Below are 11,789 nucleotides of genomic sequence, written 5' to 3' on the forward strand. Positions count from 1 at the left end.
TCCTTACAGGTGACTCTAGGGGACCTTTGTGATTCTGGCCCCAGGATACAAACCTGCCACTAGATTACATCAGGGATAACAAGATTCCCCCAGGACTCAATAGCAGGCAAATCAGGGGAAAAAAAAAAAACAGAACAACCCAGGACAGCTCAGCAAAATCAGTTCCTGCTTTCTGTTGCTTTTATTAGATCACAGGTATGATGCATCTGAATTGGTTGTAGATTCATCTAACCTGGAGGCACCAACAGACTTTCACAACCAGCCAAATTGGTTTGGGGCCCTGCAGTTCCTCCTCCTTTCCTTCCTTCCTTCCTTGTGTGTGGTTGTTCTCTGTGGCTATTGACATGGATAGGTTTATTGTCCTCCTTGGCCTGGTAGGTAACCTCCTTCTGACCTTGGACCTAGGACAACGAGCTCATCCGTGCTAAAATGTCATTCTGGTCAGTTGTAATGTGCTGCCCAGGGACCAGTGGTGTTTTTAGACATTCTTAAGGAGAGCTGACACTCATGGAGGTTTTATCAAGGGCTGGCCACTTTTCATAACCCTTTTTATATTTGAACTCAGATAAAGGCCCTATCAACCCTGTGAAGTAAATGGATACAGATGAGGGAACTGAGGCACAGAAAGGTTAAGTAGTTCTCTGTAGTCACCCTTGTGGTTAGTGGTTGGGCTGGGATATGGTCACAGTTCCAGTCCATACCCTTAGCAACTGCACTTTATTGGAAAAACTTGATTTTGTCACAAGAGACTGCTGGAGCAATCTGATACAATAGCAGGATTGCTCAGTCTCAGGGGAGAGATTGGAGGGCCTGGGTTAGACTTACAACAAGAACAAGACTGAAGCTGGAGGAACAGACCTCATTGGTCAGCCAAGAAGAAGTCCTCTCTCATGGTGGCCAATCCTGGGGAAGAAGTTACAGTGCAGACGAGCAACCCACAGCATGGAGGCTGAACAGAATAGAAGGGTGTCCTGGACCAACACATAATCCAGAGCAAGAAACACTGAACTATGCTGCCATCAGGGACAACAACCAGCAGGCTACAGGACCCAGGTTGGATCCTGAGCTGAGATGGGCTTGAGAGCAAGAGTTAAGAGTAAGTTAGGAATCTCTACCTCACACCATATACAAAAATTAACTCAAAATGAATCAATGACATAAGGGCTAAAACCATAAAACTAGAAGAAAGCATAGGGTAAATATTCATGACCTCAATTTTGGTAATGATTTCTTGGATATGACACCTAAAGCACAGGCAACATGAGGGAAAAATAGATAAATTGGACTACATCAGAATTCAAAGCCTTCGTGCATCAAAGGACACCACCAAAAAAGTGAAAAGACAACCAATAGAATGGGAGAAAGTATTTGTGAATCATAGTATTCACAGCCTAGTATTCAGAATATATAAAGAACACTTACAACCCATCAACAAAAGGACAACCAATCCAATCAGAAAATAGATGAAGGAATTAAATAGACCTTTCTCTGAAGAAGGCATACAAATGGCTAACAAGCACATGAAAAGATGCTCAACATGATGAGTCCCTAGGGAACTACAGATCAGAACCGCCATGAGCAATCACGTCACACCCACTGGATTGGCTATGATCAAAACAAAAACAAAAACAGAAAACAAGTTCGGACAAGGATGTGGAGAAGTTGGAATACTCATACAATGCTGGTGAGAATGTATAAGTTCAGATGCCATGGAAAACAGTTTGATGATTCCTCAAAAAGTTAGGCACAGAATTTATCATATGACCCAGGCATTCCACTCCTGGATATATACCCCAAAGAAACGTAAACAGCTACTCAAACAAATATACACATATGCATAATCATAAACAGCACTATTCACTATAGCCAAGAGTAGAAAGAATACAAATGTTCACCAACGGATGAATGGATGTGCAAATTGTGTTGTCTGTATACATTGGGATGTTATTCTGACAGAAGAAGGAATACAGGCTACAGTATGGATGAACCTGGAACACATCATGCTAAGTGCAAAGGGCCAGACCCAAAAGTTCTCACGTTGTGTGATTCCATTTATAGGAAATATCTAGAATTGGTAAATCCATAGAGACAGCAGATTGGTGGCCACCAGGCACTGTGGGGAGAAGAAAATGGATAGTAACTGCTTTAATGGGCATGGAGTTTCCTTTTGGAGCGATGAAACTGTTTTGGAACAAGATAGTAGTGGTTATACAACATTATGAATGTACTAAATGCTACTGAATTGCTCACTTTAAAATGGTGAATTGTATGTTATGTGAATTTCACCTCAATTTAAAAGAAGACGAAGATGAAGAAAGTAGTAGTAGTAGTTAGGCCCTTAGAACAACCATGGCACCAGGCAGGGACCAAGACGGGTTCCCAGGTACTTGAACAGAGGTATAAAAGATGGGGGACCAAGTCTTGGCCACAAGGCGGAGGCCCAGGGAGCCTGGTGCTAAGCCTCAGGAATAGGGCCAGGGCTCCTGAGCAGGTGTAGCCTTGGAAGTAGGTGAAGGACAAAGCCAGCAGGGGAGATGAATTGTGCCCAGCTGAGGAACCTGGGATCCCTTTCCAGGTGGGAGGTTACCAGCAGCAAGGAGAGCAAGAGTGCGTAACCACGGGACACGGGGCATTTCTGGCCTCCCTCCCTCAAGTTGTATTAGCCTGGAGGTTTAGATGAATGCATTTGGCTGATAATGGATCCCAGACACAAAGGAACAAGCGGGAGGGGTGGTGAAGGAGGGAATGTTCTGTTGTTGTTTAGAAAATGAACAAAACAGCTGGAGGTAAAGCTTTTGTTACAGGCTGCCATCTCTGATTCATGCGCCTTTATAATCCTGACTACCGTTTGAGTGAGCCAGGAAGAGCGATTATTACCTCTCGCGCTGCACCCACCAGCATGGGGTTTATTAGAAGTAGACGGCCGTTTAGCAATGTCAGGAGCGTGCTTATCATTATGCAGAACAGGCCACTGCCTGGATGGAGAGCCTCTGCTCTCCCGCGGAGGCTCAAGGCAGCGGGTTCACGAAGGGTGAGCACCCTAGCTGCTGGCAAGGACCCAGTGGAGCCCGAAACGTGCATAGAAGTTGCCACAACTGAGTGGAGCCTGGCTTTTGAGGGCAGTGAGCGGGACCCCTCTAACTTTCCTCTTGGCCATCAGCTGGGAGTAGCAGGAAAGAGGAGGAAGTTTCTAGAAGGAACAATAGGTCTTTGACACTTCTACCCACCCCCCACACTGTGCTCCCTCCTTCCCCAGCTCTCTCCTCTGCCACTCCTTCTTCTGGTGTACCCTCCGGCCGCCTTTTGCCCACAAAGCTCTCGAAAATTGTCAACTTCTTCTCTGCCCAAACTCTAAAGCCAAGTTGAATGCTGCCCTTTGAAGGGGTGGGGGTGGTGAGACTCCTCCCACCTCTTCCTGGGACTGCTCTGGTCCCTCCATGGTGGGCCTTTCTGTCTATCCCCACCTGCTATCTTACCCCACCTGGAAAGCCAGTTTACATGGTCACCATTTTGAAGTCTTTCTTGATTGCCCACCCAGAAGTGCTCTCCCTACCTCTAAATAACCTAGCACCTGCTTATGCCTCTCTTGAAGACTTAGCCTATTCTGTCTCACATTCTAGTTATTTCTGGACTTGTCTAGCCACCCTGAGGTAGGCTGTATGGGTCCACCTCAGAGTTATCTCACAGGGCTTAGCACACAAGAGATGATATGTGATTGAATGAATGAATATAATATATAAGTGAATGAATCCTTCCAACCTGAGTCAGGTGAAAGAGTTTCAGGGATGCTGCTGACCCATGCAGGAATCTCTTTGGCCCCAGCTGTGACTCATGGTGCAGAGAGCCCATCTATAGCATTTGACTGAGAGCGTTTTACTCTCCTCTAGCTCTCTGGGGAGTACCCTGGCCTTCTGCTAACTCATCAAAGGGGCCTGGACTGGAAAGCAAAAATGGAGTGGATGAGTCTCTTTTTATTAAAACTGAGGCTGTCTTAGTCCTAGGTGTGCTGGGACTTCAGTTACATAAGCCATTGGGGAAGGGGAGGGGGGCCAGGAGCAGGTGGGATGAGGGCAGGCAGCAGGAGTACCAGTCACAGCACCATCACGCTTCCTGTCATCTGTCTGGGGAGGGGGGGCAAGAGAAAGCCAGGGGGAGCTGGCAGTCCATGAGGCAAGGGAATGGCTTGCAGGATATTGGGGCCCCAGCTGGGCGAGCCAGGACTCTTGATGGGGGTCCTCTCAGCACAGGACGCAAGGCAGCTGCTCATTGACTTCATCAACTAAGTGACCCCAGCAGGCCAGTGGGAGGCAAAGGATCTGCCCTGAGCCCAGGCAGACATCTGATAAGGGTGGGCTGGTTAACTCCCGACCCGGGGGAGTTAGCAGCTGATGCTGGCTGACTGGCTGGGAGTTAGGACTAGTTCAGCTCGCACCGGGCCAGGCCTATGCTCACAGGGGCTGCAGATCTGGAGGGCTGGCAAAAGCAGGGATTGCCCGCAGCACCCACCCCCACGACCTTTTTTCCTTGGAGCCCCTTTCTCCTACCCTGGATTTCAAGAAACAAAGCAGCAAGGGAGAGAAGCAAACCAGCAAAGGAAGGAAGGGGAGAACGGTGGAAGAACGGCAGGGGCGGTTGTAAGTTCTCAGGACGTCTCAGGACATCTCAGGACTTGTATACTATTGGGTGAGCCCTCTTAAGAAATTACAATTGCAGCATTCAGTATTGAGCCTTGCAAGTGATAACGGCAAGAGAGCAGCCAAGCCTAAGCTTGATCCTCTCGGGACGTCAGCCTCTTCCCAGTCTGTAGCAATTGTATAGGTGGGGGCAGAAGTGGGGAGCTAAGATGTTCCATAGAAGTTCAGGCACCCTCCTTCCAGCTCATGTTTCTCTCTCACTCCTCTCTGGTGAACCTGGCTGAGCTGCCCAAGCTGCCTCCCTCCTTTCCTCCCCCCTCTCCCAATTAAAACATCTATTTTGTATTTCCTGCATGCGGCACCCTTAATATTAGGTCTGAAAACAATTTGCAATCAGTTGTACTAATTAATCTAATTGAATTTAATTTCCCTTTCTTGGTGTTAGGGGTGAGCGAACTCCATATGCTGACTTATGTAAAGCAATATGCAAATTTGTATCTTGAGCCCAGAGCCCTGCAAATGTTTTTGATTACAAAAAAGGCTGTGCCGAGGCCCCAGGGAAATGAACCACTGCAGTTTCTGGCCCAACCCCCTTGCATTCCAGCTGCCTGAGCGCAGTATCCCCTCGCTATGCCACCTGTGGCTTGGTCACCCTTGTTCCTGCCCCAGACTACACTGTTGGGTCCCTCGGAGGGGTCCTTAGAAACCCAGATACCATATTTTCTACTTTAACTCTTCACAGTCTGGGTTCCTTCCCTTTATTGTGCTGCTACTTCTTCTCCCTCGGCCTCCCATTAAGCTCAAGGATGGATTCTAACTTTGGCTGGAAAGTCTGATGAGCACCCTGTTGATAAGACCTTGGTTTGGGGAGGTGGTGGGTAGTGCTTTGCCGGCTGCCCCAGATGCCTCCAGCAGAGGGCAGGTGTGGGGCTTGGGAGGGGAACCTGGCCACAGTGCAGAGACACCAGGCGTGTGGCCCCCACTACCCTTCAGCTCCCACGGGGAGGGAGTGGTATCACCCATAGATGACAGTAGAGAGAGGGTCATGAGCTATGATTAGCCACAGCCCAGCCCCAGAGTCCCTTGCAGAGCCCTCCCCACAAGAGCCAGCCCACAGATAGGTGGTGAGGACAAACGGGCACTGAGGCTGTGAATCACCGAAGGGTCTGCGTCCCTGATGTTTTGCTCTGTGAAAACCCAATGTCTTCAGTTTTGTTTGCTTCAGAATAACCCAGAGTGGGGAGAGGGGGATTGCACAGGGTAGAGAAGAAACAAGAGAAGCTATGAGTTAAAAATTGTTGAAGCTACGTGATGGCTCGTTGGGGTTTATTATACTTTTCTATTTCCATACGTGTCTGAAATTTTCAGATCTAGTTCTCATGCTGGTTCTAAGAGCTGGCTTTCTGCTTCCACTCAAGTGGGAGCTTACAGTGGGAATTAGCAAAATAAAGGAAGGTTTACTGTCAGCTCCTGCCATGCCATTAGCAGTGCGGAAGGAGGCTACATCCTCCTCCCACCTCCCCAGGAAGGGTAAAGGAGCTTCAGTCTGAGTTGCACAAGGGTGCAGGGGCAGCACTGTCCCAGCCACCTGCTGGTCCCATGGCCGCACGGGTCCATACATTTGGCCAGGGAAGGACAGCGATCCTAGCAGCAGGTTTTAAATGGTAAAACAGCAATGAAATTGCCCAGGCTGTGGAGGACAGATTGGAAATGTAGGAAGCTTAGGGGAGGAAGACTCATTTGGGGGATTTGCAAAGTTTTTGCAAGAGAAAAAAGACAGCAGAGCTGATGGATATGGAGAGGAGGAAGACGGATTAGAAATATTCTCAAGAACAAGCCATAGCCCATCTGGAAGAGATGAGCAGGCAAGAAGCATCAGAGACTGCTCCCGGATGCCTAAATTGGTGGCAAAATCATCAACTGAGACAAAAAAATCTAGGTTGGGAGAAGGTTAGAAGGTGGAGAGGAAAAACAATTTTTTTTCTCAAATTTAATTTTAGGCACAATATGAATCCACATGGAGTTGTCCAAGGAGGTGGGGCATATGAACCTGGAGCCCCAGGATGAAGCGAGAGCAGAAGGGAAAGGTGTGGAAGTCAGGGGCAGATCAGTGACAGACCAGGGCAGGAAGAAGGTGAGGCCTCCCTGGGGGAGGATCCCAGGGAATGCCAGTGTTCCTGGGGCAGGAGGAGGGAACAGAGACAGCAGACCAAGAGAGAAAATCAAAGAACCACTTCAAGTGGAAGAAAGAGAATCAGAGTTCTAACTGAGGAAGCCAGGAGAGGAGAGAATTGCAGAAAAAGAGTGTAAGGATGCCACATCCTGCAGAGAAGACTCCTAAAATGAGGAACGCGCAAGAGTTTGCACAAAATCTGTGTGCTGAATTTCCCACAAAGAGGTCACCACTGACCATGGCAAGAGTAAGAGGAACACACATCCCTTGCACTCAAAAGTGACATAATACTTCAAAACTATAATAGCAATTTCCAAGTCTAGGTCTGTTGTGCATGAAATCCATATTCTTTTCTAAATCCAACCTTCCCTCCAGTATATTAAATATATGTGAGACATTATTCAAAGTTATTCAAGAACAAAGAAGAATTTCCCAATTTAGCCTCTGATGGGATGAAGGAGTTTATTAGTAAGAAATCCAGTTGAGAAGGTAGAAAGTAGTAGACAAGGATTGATGAGTTAGGGACAATTTAAAGGGGCCCCAGGGTGCATTCAGCCCGTCCATCCTTGGTATAGGACTTCACTGCACCATTGCTGGGTTTGTTTTTTCCTACACATCATTCCACATTTCATTTAATCAAAATTGATTAAGGGTATACTGTGTACAGGTATATACCGCATGCTGAAAAAATTTTTAAGAGTATTAAGACAAATCCTAGCCATTAAGGAGCCAGTGTCTGGTAGGGAATTAGGAAGCATCTATAGGGATTTTATCACAGAGACGCAGAGGTGTGCAATGGTGTGGCCGAGTAGGTGAGACAGAACTGAGCCCCAGTCCCCTGACCTAGCCGGAGCTCCCCTTCAATAGGCTCCTCCCTCGCACAGCCTCTCATGCAGAACTTGTATTCACCTGGGCATCTTATGTACTTATTGGAAAGTGTGCCAAGGCTTCAGAGGAGGCCAGGCGTAGACATCAAAATCCATGCCTGCCTACCATGCTAACTTGCTGGGACTAGAGCTTACCAAAGGCCCTTTATTAAAATGTCTCATTCTTCTCTGCCCTTCTCCAGACTCTGTTGGTTCCCTTATCTCTTCCGAGCAGAAAGCAAAACCTCCCTCTAAGACTGCTCTGCCCTGTGTGGGGCAAGGGGCTTTTCAGCCAGATCTGTGGGGCCACAGAGGGGGCCTCTGCTGCCAGGCATCTGAGAATCTGGATTCTCACTCTGTCTACTCTGAAACTTTCCTTGGTTGCTGGTTTCCCCGGATGACTGTGGTCGTCGGTCTCCTCTGTACCCAACAGAGATCAGATGATGGAGAAGAGCCATGTCTTTGTGCGCACATGGTGACATACTGAGAAAAGTGCCCAGGGTGGGAGAGGGGCTTTGAAATTCTTGGCAGGAAAAGAAAAGCTGAGGCATCTCCAACTCCCTCTACCCTTTCAGCCACATCTCAGTATTGAAGGAAGAGGGTAAGGGGTTTGGGGGGCAGTGCTGCGGCTGAGATGGGGAAGGTGAGGTGCGTACCTCAGGTGCAACATTTAAGGGGGGGGTGCCAAGAACTCAGTAATTAAGATAAATCATATTTTAATTAATATTAGAGGAATATCACATGCAAAACTTCATGATGAGCAAAAAATGAACATTGTCAATAAAGATGGGATCAGTAGGATCAATCAGATAGTGAGAGTTGCCCCAAACTAGATGGGAAGAGGTAAGGGTGTTCACAGGACATGCACATCTTTCTAACCATAAAACCCAGTTGAATTTCCTTCTCCCAATTAACCCCCCACCCTGTTCCCCAAAGCAGCAAGACAGCCCTTTACCATGCAGCTCTGCCTCTGCCCTTGCCCAGCACGCTCTAGCCACCGCAACCTCTTTCTGTTCCCGGGACGTGTGATCTCTTCCCCACCCCAGGACCTTTGCACTTACCAATTCTTGTATCTAGAGCTTCTACCAGCTCTTTTTGAAAGAGACTTACTATCATCCCTCAATTGTCAGTCCAAATGCCCTCTCCTCAAGCTCTTCCCCACCCACTGGATTTAAAGTAAGCCTCCCCCACATAGGAACCACCTACCCTCTTCTTCTAATTCACATTTCACAATCTATAATTATCTTGTTTTTTGTTCACTATCTCTGTGGTTAGACTAGAGGCTCCATGAAAGCAGGAACCTTGCCTGTCATCTCTGTGGTACTGCAGACCCGAACACAATGCCTGACACACGGTAGGTGCTCACCAAGTATTTGTGACTCGAATGGTCAAGTGGGGAAATTCCAGTTCGGGCACTGCCTCCACTGCTGAGGCTCCCAGGATATGTGTCCTCACCATCACCATCACAGAAGTCTCTGCCTCATTCTCTGTGTCCTCAGAGCACTTGTGGACATTTTTATTACGGCGCTCCAGCTGGCCGCACACCCAGCAGCTTGACTAGTAAACACTGGTCCCTTGGAGGCCAGGCAAGAGATTTACTCACCCCACATGCTTGAGCCTAGCACAGTGCCTGACAAAAATTGCTCGAATAAACGTGAGGAAATGAATCTACGTCAAACCAGGGCAGCTAGGTTCACAATAGACATGTTTAGGAAAAAGTTAGATATAATTAACATTTTGTAAATCGAATAATATTTTAATGGCAGTAGGGGAGCTCACTGCTTAAGGGAACCCTATGGAGAGTCTGACTATAGAGAGAGAATCACCCCCTTAGTTATCCTTTCATTTTTAATTTTGGATTTCTGGAAGCTGGATCAGGTTTGTCCTATATGCCTGTGCACATTCTTCGAAGCTTTCAGATGTCAAGTGTCCTCAGCCCTGCTCAGTTGATTGTTAGACCCTGAAGAACTTGGTCATTAACCCATTTGTGTATTTTGGGGGATCCGTAAGATGATCTCAGCTCCCTGTATTTTTTTTTTCTTGCCTGTGAAAACACAGGCATGCTACCTTGCTGGGACTAGAGGTTACCAAAGGCCCTTTATTAAAATGTCTCACTCTTCTCTGCCCTTCTCCAGACTTTGTTGGTTCCCTTATCTCTTCCAGGCAGAAAGCAAAACCTCCCTCTAAGATTGCTCTGCCCTGTGTGGGGCAAGGGGCTTTTCAGCCAGATCTGTGGGGCCACAGAGGGGGCCTCTCTGGTCCCTGGAGAGGCCTGGTTTGATCTTTAGTCAACAGAAATAGCCAGCATCTTGGAACAAACCAAATGCCTATTTCTGAACTGACTGGCCCAGTGCCTGGAGAACTGCCTGTGTCAGGCTGCTGTGCTCACCGTGCCGTGGTTTGCTGTGTTCTTTCTGTTGTTCTTGGCCACCTCTGACCCTCTCCTCTTCATTTCATGGCTCTGACTTTCCCATTGTGTCCCCACTAACTTATATGTTAAAACTCTAACCTCTAAATGACTGTATTTGGAGGTAGGGCCTATAGGAGGTAATGAAGATTAAATGAGATCATAAAGGTGGGGCCTTAATCTGATCAGAGTGTAGCCTTATAAGAAGAGAAAGAAACCCCAGAGTTCTCTCTTACTCTCTCGCTCTCTCTGTGCACACAGAGAAGAAAAGCCATGTGAGGACATAGTGAAAATGTAGCCCTCTGTAAGTCAGGAAGACAAGACTTGCCAGAAACCAACACCGATGCACCTTGATCTTGGACTTCCAGTCTCCAGAACTGTGAGAAACTAATTTTCTATTGTTTAAGCCACTGTCTATAGTGTTCTTTTATGACAGCTCAAGCACTGTCCCCAGTACCTTAGAGGTCAGACAGCTGGAGAGGTAGAGATGAGAGCTGGCTCTAAATCTCCCACCTAAGTGGATTTCTTTCCCAGTACCCAGGTACCGCACCCACCCAAGGCAGCACTCAGCTCAGCAGGTGCAGAGGAACATGGTAGCCTTGTGGCTGAGATTGTCCAGAGTCCCCAGGTTCAGTTCTGTGTGGCTCATTGGAAGATACTTGCAAAGCAGGTTGGATTCAGACTCAGATATTAGGATTTATGGAGTGCCTCTTATAAACCAGGTACACTGTCAGGAATATCCATGTGTGTGAAAACGCTTGGCATCGTGGATAAGATAGGCCAGAAATTGAACCCAAGGCTCACCTTACTAGCTGTGTTCAAGTCACCTATATTTGCTTGCTATTCCCACAATAATTCTTCGTGGTAGACCATCTGAAATGTAATGGGTTAGAACAGTAATTATTTGACACTGTTCCAGTGAGCAAGTGCAAACCCCAGTGGTTAGAGATTTCTGGTCCCAATTTCCCCATCCCTTTTGCTCTCTCCTGTACCTGTGCCCGGCTGCTACCTCCACCCACATGCACATCTTTCCCATGGTATAATCTGCAGCACCCATAGCCAAGAAGCTTCACCTCTGTTGTCCATTTTTGGACAGGTCAGAACTCGAGAAAGAACTCAGTTTCCATTGAGCTCTTCCTGAGCACCACACCTTGAGCTTGCTGGTATTTGCACCTGCCTCCTTCTATCCACAACACAATACTCTTTCATTATGATTGTTTGCAAGGTGGAGAAATTGATTCTTGGAAATGTGATGTGACACAGATGTGACTGTGAGGACCATGACTAACGTCCAGTTTTCTTGACTCCATGCTCAGTGATGTTTGTTCTACAGACACTGTAGTGAGTGAAGTATGTTTGCCTTAAAATCATGTGTAGAATATTACAGTGGGAAAAAATAGCCTAAATGAAATGGCCTGGGGACAGGAAAAGTTGTGTCATGTGTAGCCAGCAGTGAGGGCACTATTAATTCTAAATGCAGAGGATTATATAGCAGTGTGTTGGTAGATACCACCATGAAGTGATTTCTAATTTCGTATTTGTATTTGTTCTTGATCCATTTGTAAATGTTTTCTTAAGCTATCCTTTATGATCTCTTTGAGAAATGTGAAATAGGAGCCATTTTACCAGCCAGTTCAACTAGGTCATGAACAGAGCAGATGCAGAAGTGAGCTCAGGAGGAAGAGTTTATAAATTACTAAGAAAAGCTA

The 11,789-nt window shown here is 47.1% G+C and overlaps 1 long non-coding RNA gene across 1 annotated transcript; it reads left to right on the forward strand.

Moving 5' to 3' along the window:
* Positions 1 to 4,300: 4,300 nt before the first annotated feature.
* Positions 4,301 to 10,460, forward strand: LOC123384225. Its single transcript, XR_006594954.1, has 3 exons — positions 4,301 to 4,683; positions 8,949 to 9,027; positions 10,342 to 10,460. It is a non-coding gene; the product is annotated as an uncharacterized LOC123384225 (long non-coding RNA).
* The last annotated feature ends 1,329 nt before the right edge of the window (positions 10,461 to 11,789 follow it).

The sequence above is a fragment of the Felis catus genome, chromosome A3 (assembly GCF_018350175.1).
Source record: "Felis catus isolate Fca126 chromosome A3, F.catus_Fca126_mat1.0, whole genome shotgun sequence".
In the NCBI taxonomy this organism is placed as follows: Eukaryota; Metazoa; Chordata; class Mammalia; order Carnivora; family Felidae; genus Felis; species Felis catus.